The sequence below is a fragment of the Eulemur rufifrons genome, chromosome 20 (assembly GCF_041146395.1).
Source record: "Eulemur rufifrons isolate Redbay chromosome 20, OSU_ERuf_1, whole genome shotgun sequence".
Taxonomy (NCBI): domain Eukaryota; kingdom Metazoa; phylum Chordata; class Mammalia; order Primates; family Lemuridae; genus Eulemur; species Eulemur rufifrons.
This window is the reverse complement of record NC_091002.1, coordinates 33,157,838-33,174,043: the sequence shown is the minus strand read 5'-3', so window position 1 is coordinate 33,174,043 and position 16,206 is coordinate 33,157,838. Positions and strand designations below refer to the sequence as shown.

Sequence of the window (16,206 nt, the reverse complement as noted above, 5' to 3'; positions counted from 1 at the left end):
ACTCACCATCTTGAGGCTTTCTCCAGTCTCAGGTGTAGACTTGGCCTCCTATAGGGCTGGGTGCAAGTTCACAGCCCTGGGAACAGCCCTTAGCCACTGAAGGGTGGAGCTGGTGCATAGTACCCTGGCTTCCTTGTCTTTCAGGTGGGGCAATTCAGGCACGTTATACACCTCCTGGGCTGAGCCCCGGCAGGTGGCAGCCTGCTCATTAGTGTCCCCTGCATTGGCTTTCTTCCAAGCCCTCTCTAGCTTCTCCACTCACCTACCAGCACTTCCTGGGGTCACCTCCCAAATAAAATATGTGCACTCACATCCTTTTCTCAGGGTCTGCTTCTGGGAGGACTCAACATAAAAGATAGCATTCCAACTAAAGAATTTAGAAGCCTTTAAATTTAATTTTTACTTTTTTGCTTTGAGGGCCCAGTAATCTGAAGCTGGTGCAGGATCTGAAAGAGCAGACAGTTCTTCTGCCCAGGGCCTGATCTTCAGGGCTCTGCCATCTGATATCTGGAGTTGAGAAAATGTACAGCCAGGTATGATAATGCTTTTTGGAAGTACCTGACTAGGCAGCTGGGTGAGTCAGCTGTGCCCTGCTAACCTATGGACTAACCAAGGGGAAGGCTCTGCTGGGGCCTGCCGCCAGGCTTCCTGCAGTTGCTTGGCTTGTTTTCCATGACGCAGCAACACAGTTGAAAAGCCTTCAGGGTTTTTTCCATTGCCTCCTCCCCTGGGTTCCCATTTCCAGAGTGCTCATTGGACAGAGGGCTGGCTGAAAATTGTTTCTATCGTTATGGGTAGCTCTTGTCATTAGAGGAGAGAGCAGGGATTGCTTAAACAGGGGGGCTTCTATCTAGAGAGATAGAGAAAAAACTTAAAATACAATTGTCATTACCAAGATAGGCCCAAGTGAAATTTCAGATAAAGAAACATTACCACAAAACAATAAGAAGTGGATTTTTTTTCCAGCTTGAATACAGAAAAAAGCTTACTCATCCTCAATGTTCAGAGGAGAAAATTTTCCTCTGAATTTTTCAGATACCCAGGTCTGTGATTGCTTAGCTACCTTTGAAAAACAGAACTAGATGTTTCAGGTGTTCTCTTGACCCAAGGATATCCCAAACTTAAACCTGAGGGCTCCAAGTTTGGCTAGGGAAGGAACAGGAAGGCCTGTGGTAGCAGAGTACCAACAAGTCAGGTCTCAGTTCCCTTGTTTGTGGAACTTAGTAGAAGATGTGTAGCTCCAGGACGGACAGGCAGCACACAGTGCCCAGCCTGTGGCAGACGGGGGTGGTGGTGGGGTGGTTTCCTCTGATTTATGTTCCTAAGATTGGTGGGGGTTGTTGTAGATTTTTTGTAAAAATAGCTGTCATTTCCCTCCCAGTGTCCATAATTCTCCCTTCCACACTGACTCTGTGCTTGTCTACGTGACTTACTTTGGTCAGTAGGACAATAGCAAATGTGGCCTAAATGGAGACTTGGAAAGTGCTTGCACATTAGGGCTCGCTTTCCCTGGCTGTTTTGGGGACTCTGTAACTCCTGCCATGTTCATGTGCCAACAGTTGAGCTAGCCTGTTGGATGATGAGAGATATGTGGTCCAGTCACCCCTGATGCCTCAGCCAAGAGCCAGCACTAACCATCAGACATGGGCGTGAACACACTGTAGACCAACAGGGCCCCAGCCAATCTACCAGCTGCCTGAAGCACTAACTAGTTTACTCACAGACTCATGAGCAATAAGTAATGGTTTCTGTTTAAAGCCACAAAGTTTTGGGGTGGTTTGTTACACAACCAAAATAACTGCTTCAGGGCCTCCCAGCCATCCCTGGTGCCTGGGTGACATGTGGACCCACTCCTCCCTCCACTCGACTGGCTTCCTCCCACCCCACCACCCACAGTGATGCAGGAGAGCTCCAACTCTGATGTGTCACCAGTAGAAATATCTCATATGTCTTTACGTTACCTTCCAGTTGTTGAACATAGGATATAGAAAAAAAATGGCAGTTCCTTTTTCATAGTGAATATACAGGAATTACAAATTGAGTGTCTGTGTTTCTGGTATGTGGAGGAAGGAAGTAGTTTTTTGACAAGAGAAAGGGAAGTCCATGTACAGAAATAATCAGGGATGAGGGGCTGAGAGAGAGAGTGAGAGAGCGCACTTCAGTAGTGTTTGCACACTGGGGCTTGAGTTGTTCCTGAATTTCAACTACTTCTCTACCTTTCCCACAGTTTGACTGCTCAACATTTGCTTAGATTGATTAACCCAGTAAATCTCGATTTTTGACAAAACCACTTCTATTTGGGATTCTGTTATAGGCAAAACCCAAATAGATATAAGTAATACAGGTTGAGTATCCGTTACACAAAATTCTTGGGACCAGAAGTATTTTTAATTTTGAAATTTTTTTTGATTTTGGAATCTTTGCATTATACCTGCCACTTGAGCATCCCAAATTCAAAAATCCAAAATCCGAAATGCTGTAATGAACATATCCTTTGAGTGTCACGTTGGTGCTAAAAAAGTTTCAGATTTTAGAGAATTTCACATTTCAGATTTTCAGATTTGGGATGTTCAACCTGCATATTTAACTTTTTCAGGAAAGTTCTTCCTGGCAGTTCAGAGTCTTGGAAACGTTTCTACCCTGCTTTGTAGAGGTTGGGTCACCATTTGAGGCCAAAGACCTCTGAGGGCAACAACAAACTGAGAGATTTCCCAATTGGAGAGTCAACCTGCACAGGACAGAAAATTTGAAGAAATGGAGGCAGAAGTGGCAAGGCAGTACAGCGTGGAGAAAGAGCACTGAGGCTTGAGTCAGGAGCCCTGGCTACAGAGCTCTGCCTGTGACCTTGGTAAGCAATTTATCTCTGGGCTTACTCATTTGTCATTTTTTAAAAATGCAATTTTTAAGGAAGGTGCTAGCAGACCTATGATTTGAAGTGAGAGGAAGACAGAAAAGAAAGGCAATGTGAGGCATCAGGATCCTTGTCTCAAGTGCAGTTGGTGCTCTGATCCAGGGAAGAAAACAAGAAATTGTAGGGGATAAGTGGAAAAGGTCAGGCCAACTCTTTGCACCTGTGGCAGTTTATTGCTGGGGGCAGACACTAGTGATGGAAACTAAATTGTTTTATCATCTGCACTGTGGGCACTTTTTTTTTTTTTTTTTTTTTTTTGGTATTCTTCAGAGGTTATGAGTTGGGGCTGCAGACGGAGGAAAGGGACTGCCTTGTCATTTGGTGAGATTTTAAGCTTTGCAGGGGAAAGATTCTGGGAGCTGGAGATTGAGCTGCTGTTGCAGGAAACCAAGCATAACAAAAGAGCCACCCCACACCCTTGTCCTCACTCTGTGGACACTCACCTTCCTCATCCTTCAAACTCATTCTGATGAACAATAGCATCTTTAGTGCTAAGTCAAAAGGGTGAGTACAGACTTCTCATTCAATGGCCCAGGACAGCTCTTCTGTCTCTACCCAGTCTCAGTTTTGTAAAGTAGAGAATAGTGGAAACTCCCTCATCCTCATCAGGTTCAGTTTGAGAGAGATGTGAATGCCTGAAGGAACAACTAAGATCTCTAGGACAGTGGTTCTCCAACTTGAGCATGCATCACAGTCACCTGGAGGGGATTAACACGCATTATTGGGTCTCACCATAGAGTTTCAGATGTAGTAAGTCTGGGGTGGGGCCTGAGAACACCATTTCTAACAGACTCCTCAGGTAATGCTGAGGCTGCTGTTCCAAAATCCATAGTTTGAGAACCAATGGCCTAGAGTAATGAATCATTGATTGTGGAAGGTCAATGGCATCACACTTGGGATCTTAAATTCAAACTTAAGGTCTCTTCTTTACTAGCTGTATAGAAGAAGGAAGAACCATTTTCTCCTTTCAAAGACTCATCAATCTCTACTTTGTCCCATAAAATGGGAATCTCCACTCTTTGGGTAAAACCAGTATTGGGAAGATAGCTTTCACTATTCCCTTCACCTCTTCCTTTATTTGCCCCTCCCACCCCAATTTAAGTGCTCAGTGATATGGGAAATAGGCAGTGAGCAAGCACAACTCAGTCCCCCAGTTGGCTTTTTCTCTGGGATCTGCCTGCCCATAATAAGCTTGCATTTTCTGCTTCTCCAAACTGCAAGCCTCCTGAGTGAGGCAGGTTCTGCCACTTGGAAGGAATGGGTTGGGGAGTGAGGGTAGGGCCTATGGTTTTCTAGTTGTCCTATCTGACTACACATATTTCTACAGCCCTTTCTCTTTTTTGGGTCCCAATGTCTATCCTTGGAGTAGAATTAAAAAGAAGTAAGTTAGAAAGTCTTATGGTCTGACTCTGGCTGCTAAATTGTGTTTCAATCCAGCTTTAATAAAATACCTGATATTTTAACCACTAACCCCTCTCTATGTATCAATTGGTTCATGGGGAGAGGGGTGGTAATTAGCACGTTAGAATCCTTGGTAGGACCTTGGTCAAACAGTATTCTTTCTTAGTCAAGAGTGAAAAATAACACCTACCACTCAAGAGGTTGCTGTAGAAATTAAATATAAAAGAAGCTACAACAGACTAATATAATAACTAGTACATAGTAGGTGCTCAAACGATACTGTGGGTTTCAAAAACTTTACTCAGCAAGCTCTCTTATCCTGGGTCCTATAGGCCTAGGTTTGTAGGAATCCTCCCAAAAGCAGAATTTGAGGTCATTGATGCATATAGGGTTTCTTTGGAAGCCTTTTCCAACTCTGAAAGGGAATCATTCTGTGAATTCAGCTTAAGAACATACATTCTGCTGTTCATATAACTTGCCTATGCAGGTTTCATATTTGTTGGTTTATGAATAAAGCTAAAGGTTTCAACAACGAGGTGATACATATATTAACAGGAATCTTATACACAAGGCTGGCTCCAAGAAAGAGTCTGGGTTTGTGCCTCTATGCTTGTATATTGTGGGTACATTAAAAAAACCCACGTATACACACAAAATATTTAATGAGAAGCCTACCCCCCAACAAAAACCTTAACGCAAAGCTGAATACAAAATGAAGCCAACAGACGTAGCTTCAGCAATGGTTCACTAAATAGCTTACAGCTTATGAAATTTCTTTTTCATAAGCTAAAGAATAGCAGGAAATTTTGCATATCATCCCTTTTAACTCCTCAAGGGCCTTTAAAATCCAAGTTACTAAGCAAGGGGGGACCAGTGTTTAGTTAAACGACAACTAAGCCTCTTTGGATATCCAGGCATTATCCTGAGAATCACGAGGCCATTCCCAAAGCAGAGATGCTAATCAAAGGCATTTTTTAATCCTCCCCCCCAAAAAAATCAAAGTCCATTGACATATTTTCCCATTTAATCATGTATGCTGCTCAAGCTAAAAAATAATGTGTTACCAAGACCTGTCGTTTCTTTAAGCAAAAGACATAATAAAGAGGAAAAGAAGCATATGGACTTCATGTCACCTGCGATGGAGAACATTGGAAGTCTGGCGTAGCAGATAGTGGATAACTGAACATAACAACAGTCCCTGTGTCTCTCTCAAAGTGGTGGAGGTAACAGTACTTCACAAATATTAGCTTCTGTAGGTCTCATGACAACCACTTGACATATGCATGGCAGGGCTTGCTTTTATAGATATACAAAGTGAGGCTCTGTTCAGATTAGTTAAGTTGTAGAAGCAGAGCTGGTACACAGCCATCTGACTCTCCTCTTGTGCCCAAGGTACTTGCCTGGACACTTAGCTTCCTTGGTCACTCATACCACCATCTCTCACCTGATTTTTCAGCTCAGAGGACTGAGTTCGTTGTATTTTTGCTGATTCACGTTCTACGTATCAGGAACAGGCTTTCTCTTAGGGGATCTCAATGGATTGTATGCAACTCATGGGAAAATTCATGGGATAGTAGGGAAAAACATGAACTTTGTAGTCAGAGACAAGAGTTCCAAACTCTTTTAAGGTTACCATAGAAACTAAATGAGATGACATAGGCCAAGTGTCTAGTGCAGCACATCATAGGCATTCAGTAAGCTCGTTATTTTTTCTTTTTGGTCATTATGTGGTAGTATCTTCACTCTCCCCTGGAGAAAGCAGGGTGCAGAGTAACTGACCAGTGGTTTTAGACTTGTTTCATGAGAAGAATGGGAGAAAAAGAAATGCAAAATTCCAGGCTCAGTTGGCAATAGCTTTTTCCTAAAGATAAATGGGACTGATTTACCACATCAAGCCCAGGTTTATGATTCTCTCCGAGGCAAAAGAAACCTGTCTGAAAGGAGGAGTTAGAGATTGGTGTCTTTAGAGGACACTTTCCAGGAAGCCAAATCAACATGAAAAACTTGTGTTGTGTATACCATGCCAATGCTAACAGAACAGCAGCAAATATGTGATCTTGAAGACAAGAGTTGGCCGAAGCCACAAATCTATTCCCCTGGGTGACTATAATGTATGTCTCAATGGATGTATGAACAATGGCATCAAAAATATCCTTTACATCCTAGTGAACAGTAAAGGATTTTAACTCTATATTTTACATATGCTAAACAGTTTGGCCTTACATCTGAAACTGATTTAAATCACTCTTTGTCAATGGCTTTTAGTCTCTGAATATAAATCTACTTTTAGCAATGTTTTTCTTGAGAATCCTCTAATCCTTCATTAGCATTTTAACCCCTGACAAATAGGTGATAAAACAGGTCAGAATAATAAATTATTTGTCATAGTTTGGCAGCTAGTTGGGGAAACCAAAGTACTTGCTTGAGATACAATTTTATTCCAACATTTAGAGTGAATCTTCATGCAGGGCTACACAATTCCTGAGTGGTTCTGATCATCACATTTGATCTGTAAAAGAGAGAATTACTTACAGTGGTAGAATTCTCTTCTCTGCAAAGGGGTAGCTGGCATCCCAATTCATTCATTCATTTCCTGCATACCTGGGTGTGACCGGCACTGTTTTAGGTACTGAGGATTCAAAGGTGGCTAGGATATTACCCTTGCTCTCAAGGACTCCCACAGTCTATTAAGGAAGAGAAATGTGTAAGTAGGTAATTACAAAGCAATGTGATAAATCTCACAGGGGAGCTAGGAGCATTGCTCACGGATAAGAAGAGGCAAATTTCTAAAAGTAGTGGTTGAAGGACTAAGACATACTTCTACTTGATCCTGAATCACTCAACCTTGTTTAATGATAGGAAGTTTTCAGAGGAGGGAAGTGGATTGGCTTGGGAGGTGCCGTCATCCAAAACACCCTGTATTTTCTCTCCTAGTCAATCTGTTTTTGCATTGCACCATGAGTTTTAGATTTGGGAATCGGTTTTTGGTCTAGGAGGTACCATGTTTCTTGAAGCTTCACCTCTTTTCCCCATGAGTGGTAGGAAATGGTCTATATAGGGAGACGTCCTAATAGACTGGGACACTGGTATGTAGACATGTATTTAAGGGATATTTTAGTGACATTCTAGTTTACTGCAATGCAAATAGAAGCAAATTTACACAAAGGCATACCTTAGGTATTTAACTTAGTTCTTTGATGGCCAAGACTGGTTCTTTATATATATATTCCTTTATGATGTAGCCATCTGTCTGTAGATACTGACCACTCAGTAGAAACCTTCCACCAATTGTATATTTTGGATAGAGAACCAAGTTCTTTTCTAAGTTGAGTTAATGTCTCAGATTCTAAAAGGCATCCTATTTAAAATATGTCTTCTAAAATAATAATACCCCAAAAGGGGATGCCTAGCTTAATGCGTTGAGGGCAGAAACATGCCTTTTTTATTTACTGCTATATCTTCAGTAACCAGTATAATGTTTTCCTGGTACACGGCAGATGCTCAATAAATATTTGTTCAATGAATTAATAATGATGAATGCCATAATAACAGCTGGTTTATGATGGAGGAATACATGAACAGTCATCTTGAATTTGGAAATAGTAGATACATTCAGCAATTTCTCAGGCATAAATCAGGCACACTATTTTAATTTCCAGTGAAGTTTTCTAGTGAAGTGAAGTTATAATGGACTTTCCCATTAAAATAAAAAATGTACTCAACGGGGCTACTGCATATTGAAATAGTTTGTCAGTGTTCTTCCCAGCAGGCTTTCTGGCATTTATTTCCCTCTACTTTCTGTTTATTGATAGAGAAGTCCCAGTGTGATTTATCTACAGCTAGCTGCCAGCCCAACCTGGACAACTGCAGGGAAATTTAAGAAATTTGCTGTTTTACAATTTGCCAGTCATTATTTTTTGAAACTGTACAAAAGATGAATATAAATAAAGGAGATCAACAACTTGGTCTGAGACTTCATGGAAAGAGAACTCTGTCCAACTTGCAGGATTCCAGGAGCTCAAGTGGGAAAGTTCTCTAAACTAGGAATCAGGCAGGAATGCAAGGCTGAACTCTGGCCTCAGGGGGGCACCTAAGAGGCTTTCATTTTTTTTTTTTTTTTATGTGCTGTTATCAGTAAAGGACAGAAACCTCTGATTCAAGGCTGCAGGCATAGAAAGTCATCTCCCAAGTTCAAAATCTGTGACTAGTGTCATTTGAATAAAGGAAGTGATTGGGAAGCTGGGGCCAGATGGTCATTTTGTAGGACCTGCCACTTTGGAGAAAAACAACCTTGCTCTTTAAGTATAAAAATGTACCACGTTGGAAAGACAGGAAGTGGTGAGTCAGCAGAAAGTGAAAACAGTCTAAGTTTAAGAAATGAGAATTAGTCATCTTTGGGTAATATGAACCAAATCAGATCAACAACAACAACAAAGAAGAGGATGAGATATATTTTTCCATGACCAAAGACAGTGAGCCATAAACCTAGTACAGCTGTCATTCAGCATCAATCTAGAGCAGGCATCATTTGATTGAATTTCTCGAGAGTGATTGTTAAGCATTTAAAAGGAAATGCTAATCCTTACACAGGATTTGTTTCCTCCAGCTCTTTGTAGGAATACAGATTTGTTCTTACCAATCAGTTAGTCACTGCTACAGTTAACCTCTGTGAGTCAGCAAGAAGAAAATCAGTTAGGAGTTCCTCATGCTTTACCTTGGTGGAAAGATGCTGAAATCTGCAGCAGGTGTGAGAACAAGGAGAACATTTCTTTTCTGGGACATATGAATTTAACCGACATGTGACTGTGAATTTAATTAATCAATATTGTACTATGAGCTGCTGACCTCTGAACTTTACGTCATATGGGCTTTAAAGCTTCCTCCTCTTCTCATCCCACGTCCTTAAAGCTTTTCTACAGTGTCATTTTATCCTTCATTCTCCCAATGTGATTACTTTCTGAGCTGGGTGCCAGTATCATGAGATTCAGGTCACATAGGAATGTTACATTTAAAGTCCTTGGCCGGGCGCGGTGGCTCACGCCTGTAATCCTAGCACTCTGGGAGGCCGAGGTGGGCGGATCGTTTGAGCTCAGGAGTTCGAGACCAGCCTGAGCAAGAGCGAGACCCCACCTCTACTAAAAATAGAAAGAAATTATATGGACAGCTAAAAATATATATAGAAAAAATTAGCCGGGCATGGTGGCGCATGCCTGTAGTCCCAGCTACTCGGGAGGCTGAGACAGGAGGATCGCTTGAGCTCAGGAGTTTGAGGTTGCTGTGAGCTAGGCTGACGCCACGGCACTCACTCTAGCCTGGGCAACAGAGTGAGACTCTGTCTCAAAAAAAAAAATAAATAAATAAAAAATAAAGTCCTTTATAGCTCACAGATTCTATAAAAGCTCCTGTTTTCTCAGTGGCAGAGGAAGAAAGGAGGAAAGAGAAAATAGCAGCTAATAAATTGCTAAGGCAGACACAGAAGATAAAAAAGGGTCTAGAAAGAAATTTAAAAAACAGTTAATTAAGTTGAAAAAAGAGTTATAAAAAGTTTAGGCAGGTTGTAGGGGATAGTATGTACCAGACAGCTATAAATCCAATTGAGAAGATGGGAGATACCCAAAGTAGTGATGACTCAGAATAGGGCTTTGAGGAAAAAGCCAGGATTTCTTAAGTCAGATGGGGAAGGCTTCAGAAAGATGATGTCAAAACAATTTTGAGGGAATAAAAAGGATCGGGGACGAGGGAAGCGGTGGATGTAATTACAGCTGGGGGCCAGGTCAGTTATTGAAGCATTATTAAGGCTATGCCAGCTGAGACTATCCGTCAGTCACTCGACCTGAACCCACTGCTCGGGGTTTTCCACACTGATTTCATTGATTTCTGAATGGTAGAGATATTGCACATTAGTCTGCTTCTATCATTCTGCCCATGAAGACACTGAGTTTAACAGTGGCTGAGTGACTTATTTAAACACAATATGATTCCAAACAGGAAGTTACAAGCAGTTGTTTCAGGGCTAAAACTGAGTCTCCTGGTTCCCAACCAGCATTCTTACCATCATGCCTTGCTGCCCAAATGATGAGGAAAAGACATTGCAAAAAAAATCATGTACATTCTCTATGCCTCATTTGGCCAATATGAAAAATGTGGATGATGCAGGAGGTAGAATAAAATATAGTTAATAGCTTAATCTCTGGAGTCAGGCTCATTGCATTTATTTCCTGGCTCTATTCTGTGGCAAGTTACTTAGCCTTGATCTGCCTCAGTTATCTCATCTGTAAAATGGAAATAATAATGGTAACCTGACTTCAAGGTTGTTACAAGGATTCAGTGAGCTAGAACAGGTAAATAATTGTAGAATGAGTGGCTCATTCTTCTCCCCCATAGGTCTTTTCTGATTAATCACTGCATTGGGGACCTTTGCCCTTCTGAATCAGATTTATGGCTTACTCAATGTGAACTAATATCATAGCCGAACACATACGACTATGGTTTGCATTATTCATTTAGAAATCAGAAACTGCATGGACTTTTATGTGGGGTGAAGTGCTTAAGATCCTTGTGAAGAAAATTATGTTGAAAGAGTAGGTATTACTGTTATGGAAATAATAGCAATTCTGAAGAGTTCATAGTGCTGTGAGGATTCTCTGGAAATTTCTCTAAAGCCTCTTTCGTCTTTTAAGACTAATTTATTTTAAACTTTTCCTACATTCAACAAATCTTACTTCCTCAATGCTATGTTGTATCTCCTCTCTTTGCCTTACCTGATGCTTGGAAGGCCCTCTGGACTCAGTTTAATAACAGCCAGCCTGATCTCCTCCTAAAACATCAAATGTCATTACCTCCAGGTAGTCAGCTTGGAAATCAACATGCTATGCTATGCTACAGATGTCTCTACAGCCAGTGTTTTGGTGAAGAACAGGTGAGGATAGTTTCCTGACACTTCAGAGCCAGAAATGAAATAGCAACAAAATCTACGTCTGCAATTGCCATTTCTTCCTCTACACAAAGCCATCGACTATTTTGGCTCAGCAGTTCTGTCAGCATCTGGAATTTTGAAGCTCTGCTCTAAGAGTAGTAACCACAGGTTAAGAAGGAAATGGGTACAGTTCAGACCTCGATCTAGCCCTGGAGTGAAGGTAATTAGCACGAGTCAGCAAGGTGGGTAGGGCAGGAAATTTGATACACTGCCCACCTCACCTCAGCCCAGTTTTTCAAAATACTATCATAGCATCTTTTTACCCCCCCCATTTTTAGTCATTTGGGGCTGGTTCTATTTGTCATGCTGCTCGAAACATGCTCTTGAAACTGGCATCTTTTTTCATTCATCTAGTCAGTGTATTTGATGATGCAGAATGCTACGAGGGGGCAAGAGAGTGTTCTGCATCGCGTTTATTATTCCAATGTCCCTCCTGGGACCTTCCATTACCAGATTCCTCACCTGCTTTTGCATCTCCCTGGCAGGTGCTCATCTTGAATAATTTCCTTTAGTCAATAATGGGAAATTGAAACTTACAATGAACTTCTGAACAGGACTTATATGTCCATATAGATTTATGTATCCTGAAAAGTGATCTTAAAAGATGCTTCAAGGAGGACTGATTTTTTTTTTTCATTAATCATCCCTTATGATACCAAGTTGCTTCCATCTATTTCTAGAAGAATACAAATTAACTCCACTCTGTCAATAGCAATCCCTGGATATTAAAAAGGACCTAGTTACTTTGTTATATCAGCTTCTGTTCAGAAATCAACTTTAGAAGATAAAGTATCAAAGTCTCAGTTTGACAATCAAAGCCTTCCACAATAGGCTCCAATTCTCCATTCTAGTATGTCCTCCCACCCCCACTCACACAAGCTTCCTACTGTCCCCAAATGGATGAGCATTTCCAGGGTTTGCTGACCATAGCGTGGGCTTGCCTACTGTGAAGTTTTGCTTAGGCTGTGATTTTTACTTAGCAGACCTCCCTCACCTCTCTGCAACCTCCAAAACTCAGATCAAGTCCTGTTTCTTCTCTCAGATCATTCTCGTCCACTGTGATACTGGCGCCCACCAAATTTACCTTCCTTATTGTAGGTCACATTCACCTGGCAATTAATTATATGTGCCCTCATACCTTTTCTTCTAGCATTTTATTGCATTTTCATTCTGGTATTATTTATTAACTTTTATTGTTTTTTGTTTTTTATTAAAATTATTAAAATTTCTAAATGCTAAATTTATTGAGATCAAAGACCATATAATCAGGAGACTTTATATCCCCCATGGGGTTCATTTATGTATCTGGTGCTTACGGATTAATCAATATCTTCCTATCAGGTTGGTTCCTGCTGACAAGGGATGACATTGCAAAATTGTATCCAATGCCGAGGCTGAAAACATGAATTTTCCTACCTTTATAGAATTTTCAGGCTGTCCTATAATGTGAGAAACATTGTTTATTCATAGTGCATCAGCTAAAAAGCAGATTTATCTATTTTTTCTTCTTCATATCTCCTCTCTTAAGCTCTTTCTCAAATTATTTCTCTCATTTCTACTAATTGTCAAAGCCTACATGTTCTGCTGTAGGCCAAGGCTATGCAGCTGCTAGGTGCCACTGGCAGAAACATCAATTTTCAGTGGATAACCCTTACTCTGGGGTTAACATTTAGAGCTTAGGAATATCTTTAGACAAATTAAGGAGCAGTTTGTATTGTGTTTGCGTCTGTGTGGTTGTGCATGCTTAACAAAATAAAAATAAAATTGTGAATTCTTGGGAGATTTTTACCATGGAGAGGTTAAGAGGATTATAAATAGTTTTACAATTTGAATGCCAAGGTGACAATGTAGAAAAATGCCAATGAACAAACAAGCAGGTACCATCAGAGGGTCGATGTTAAATGATTCCTGGCTCATCCTTATTACATCTGTTTCTGCCTCTTCTTACCGCATTGCCCTGGATTTTTAAAATTCCAACTTAAAACGGGAAACCTGATTTTTTTCCCTGAAGCTTCTAAATGATGGACATGTTAAATTCATGCTTCAATTATGTTTTTCTTTAATTTCTCATATGTTATTCTAGAATGACCTCTATAATTGTGCACACTGCCTCTTCTTCTCAGCTCTGCACCCATTGCCAGCTTCACTGCAGTGCTCTACCTCCCTCCTCCCCGCCAGTCTTCCACTAGCAAACAAACCCAGGAGTAATTACTAATGTCCAAGCACGTAATTCCAGCAGCGTTCGGCTTTTCATTTGACACAACTACGCAGAGAGCTGTCTGGACACGCAGCGTGAAGTTAAAGCATTTTTTAAGACTCCTACTCACATTTTCTCCCCTCCTCCCATCACAAAAACACAGTTGTTTATTTCTTCTATAGATCACGGAGTTATAAACTTCTTTCATGCATTTACATGCTCTTTTATAAATTTCCACCCAAATAATTTTACATGCACGTACAAAAACAGATCAACATATACATGCCTGGAAATACAGCGTTATCCATAAAAAAGAAAAACATTAGGAAATACTTAAATAGCTGGGAAATAAAATACCTTCTATATGTGGCCAAGAAATTTTAGTATCTCTAGTACACAGATGATTGGAGTTATGACTAAACACAATCCAAGATTTTATTCTGGGTCTTTTAAGGGGATCACAATAGTGTTTCTGTAATGCATTTTATATATTCTTACAGATGACGCTGTTTCTCTCCTTTACCAACTACTGAAATGGCACAATTTTGATCCTAATCATTTTATGCCAATTTTATCCATATCAAACAGAGGGAAATATCCCTGTGAGGATTTTTGCTCACTTAGATGCTCCGAGCCTTAGAGTAGAAAATGGTTAAAGTACTTATCACTGCCTCAGCAAAATCCCGCAGTGCCATAATAGAAATTGCAGTAGATCTTTAAGTCAGAGTCCAGTTCCAGTCTAACACCATGGTTCTCTTACCTGAATTACCCCAAAGGACACAGTTAGATTCTCCTGAGGAAAACCAGTCTTAATATTGTCAAAATCAAAAGCTGTCAGCCTGCAATAAGCAACATCTATAGGAAATATTTCTACTAACTCTGAAACCATGGCCAAAAAGGTTAAATTCATACACTACAGAACCTGTAATATTTCCCAGAGATGTATTTTTGTGGATGTGTGCTTGTGTTCATGCCTAAATACAAGGGTGGGGGGAGAAGGAAGGGGAAGTGGGGTTCATTATTGAAGTTGATTCTGCTTAGTTCAGCTAATCTCAAATTTTGATCAAATAGGAATATATAGAGAGATATAGCACCCTTGTAAACAGACAGCACTGGCATCTTCATGTATACCCTACACATGTCTCCAGACGTGATCTACTCCATGTTAAAATCAAAAACAAACAAACAAAAAAACTCTTGATATACTGGAAGACAAATGCATATCTTTAAAAATATATTTATTCTCTACCTAAAAGAAGGGGCAGAGAGTAACACAGAAGATGTCCACGAGTAGACTATTATTTTGTTGAAGCTGTGCAGGAAGTGAGGAGGGGAGCAGGCAATGGTCTGCAAAGCAGTCCCCGTGGGCAGGTTTTATTTTTTTCTCTCTCTTGTTTTCTTTTAGCCTTCTGTGCCTACTCTATTAAGGGTCTCTGTAAGACCGAGGTCTGAGAGAGACTATTTGGCCTACAGCCCTGTCACATCTAGCCCTGGCCAGGCATTTCTGCCGCAGGTAGCTGCGGCGCGGCGGCCGGACCGCTGTCCCCGGTGCTGAAAGGTCGCGGCTGTGCGAGCCCTTGGTATTGCTATCCAGGGTGCTGAGTGCGGGCCGCCGCAGTCCCCGAGGTGAGCCCACCCGCGCCAGCCCTCCGCAGAGCCCTCCCACCCAGCACGACCCGCCCGCCTCCCGCCAGCCTGCAGTTGACGTGGAGCAGGCGGCATAAATCAAGTCCGTGGGGCATGGAGGCTGCTGTCGCTGCCGCAGCTCAGCTTGCTCGGGGCGGGAACTCTCCCTTTCTCCTTTCGCCTCCCCAGCGCCCACACCCTGCCTTCCTCTTAATTCGTCCCTAGATAATAGCGCCCTAACAACAGCAGTCATAATAATAGGGTTAGAACGACAGGATTATTTTTTTATCTACAGGAAGAAAAAATAATACCAACAGCCTAAACATCTCTGAAAACTGCACCGCAAAATGGAAGAGAGAAGGGGTCCCACTACTATTTCAAAAGAGTAAGTTATTATTCGGTTCGTATCCTTGCTCTTTCTCTCCATCGCTCCATCTGCAGTGTCCCCATTCATCTCTCCCCCAAGCAGCTCACCTCAAAAATACTTTATAAAAGCCCCAGGCGGGAGTCTAGCCAGACGTGCACACACGGAATACCGCACCCTAAGTGCACAAACACTTGTTTTTGCCCAAGCTCACTTGGTCTGCCCAGCTGTGGTCCGTTGTGGGTATACAGCCATCCAGAGCCAGAACCACGATCCGGGCAGGGGGCTCCTTACCTTGCCTTCTCCAGAGGGTGGTGTTCGCCGGGGCCCTGCAGGTTGCAAGTGTGGAGCAGCCGCCGAGCAGGGAGGGAAGGAAAGACAGCGCCTGACCTCCCCGAGCTTTCCTCTTCACTGCAACGTGAGCTCTGCCCTCATCAAAGATGGCCGTCCCTTTTGACGTCAGCAGCTTTTAATAGCCGACTCCTCGAGGGGCGGGGAGGAAGTGGGGGGGGGGGGTCGGGGAGGGCGCAGGCGGGGGCGGGAGGGGCGGAGCCCGGAGGTGCGGAGGGCTTGACTCAGCTCCCCGTGCGCTTTGCTGCAAACCTTCCTATTTTAATCTTTCATAGGCACCCGAACGGAGTGATTGTTAGGACTCCATTTTAACACGGGGTCCTGGGCAAACACATTTATCTTGCGACCGCTTTCTTGACGTTCTTTGTTGTGTGTGTATA

At 42.0% G+C, this 16,206-nt stretch overlaps 1 protein-coding gene across 5 annotated transcripts in view; it reads right to left on the bottom strand.

Annotated features, from left to right (window-relative positions):
• Positions 1 to 15,917, bottom strand: part of SNAP25 (synaptosome associated protein 25) — a 75,327-nt gene extending 59,410 nt beyond the window's left edge. For 2 of the 5 annotated variants that reach the window (XM_069496061.1, XM_069496060.1), the window contains exon 1: positions 15,770 to 15,917. The gene's annotated coding sequence lies outside the window, so the exon portion shown is untranslated. Of the gene's footprint in view, positions 1 to 6,844; positions 6,997 to 7,484; positions 7,591 to 15,769 lie in introns of all 5 variants that reach the window. The other 3 variants (XM_069496057.1, XM_069496058.1, XM_069496059.1) reach the window with 3 other exon arrangements.
• Between the last annotated feature and the right edge of the window lie 289 nt (positions 15,918 to 16,206).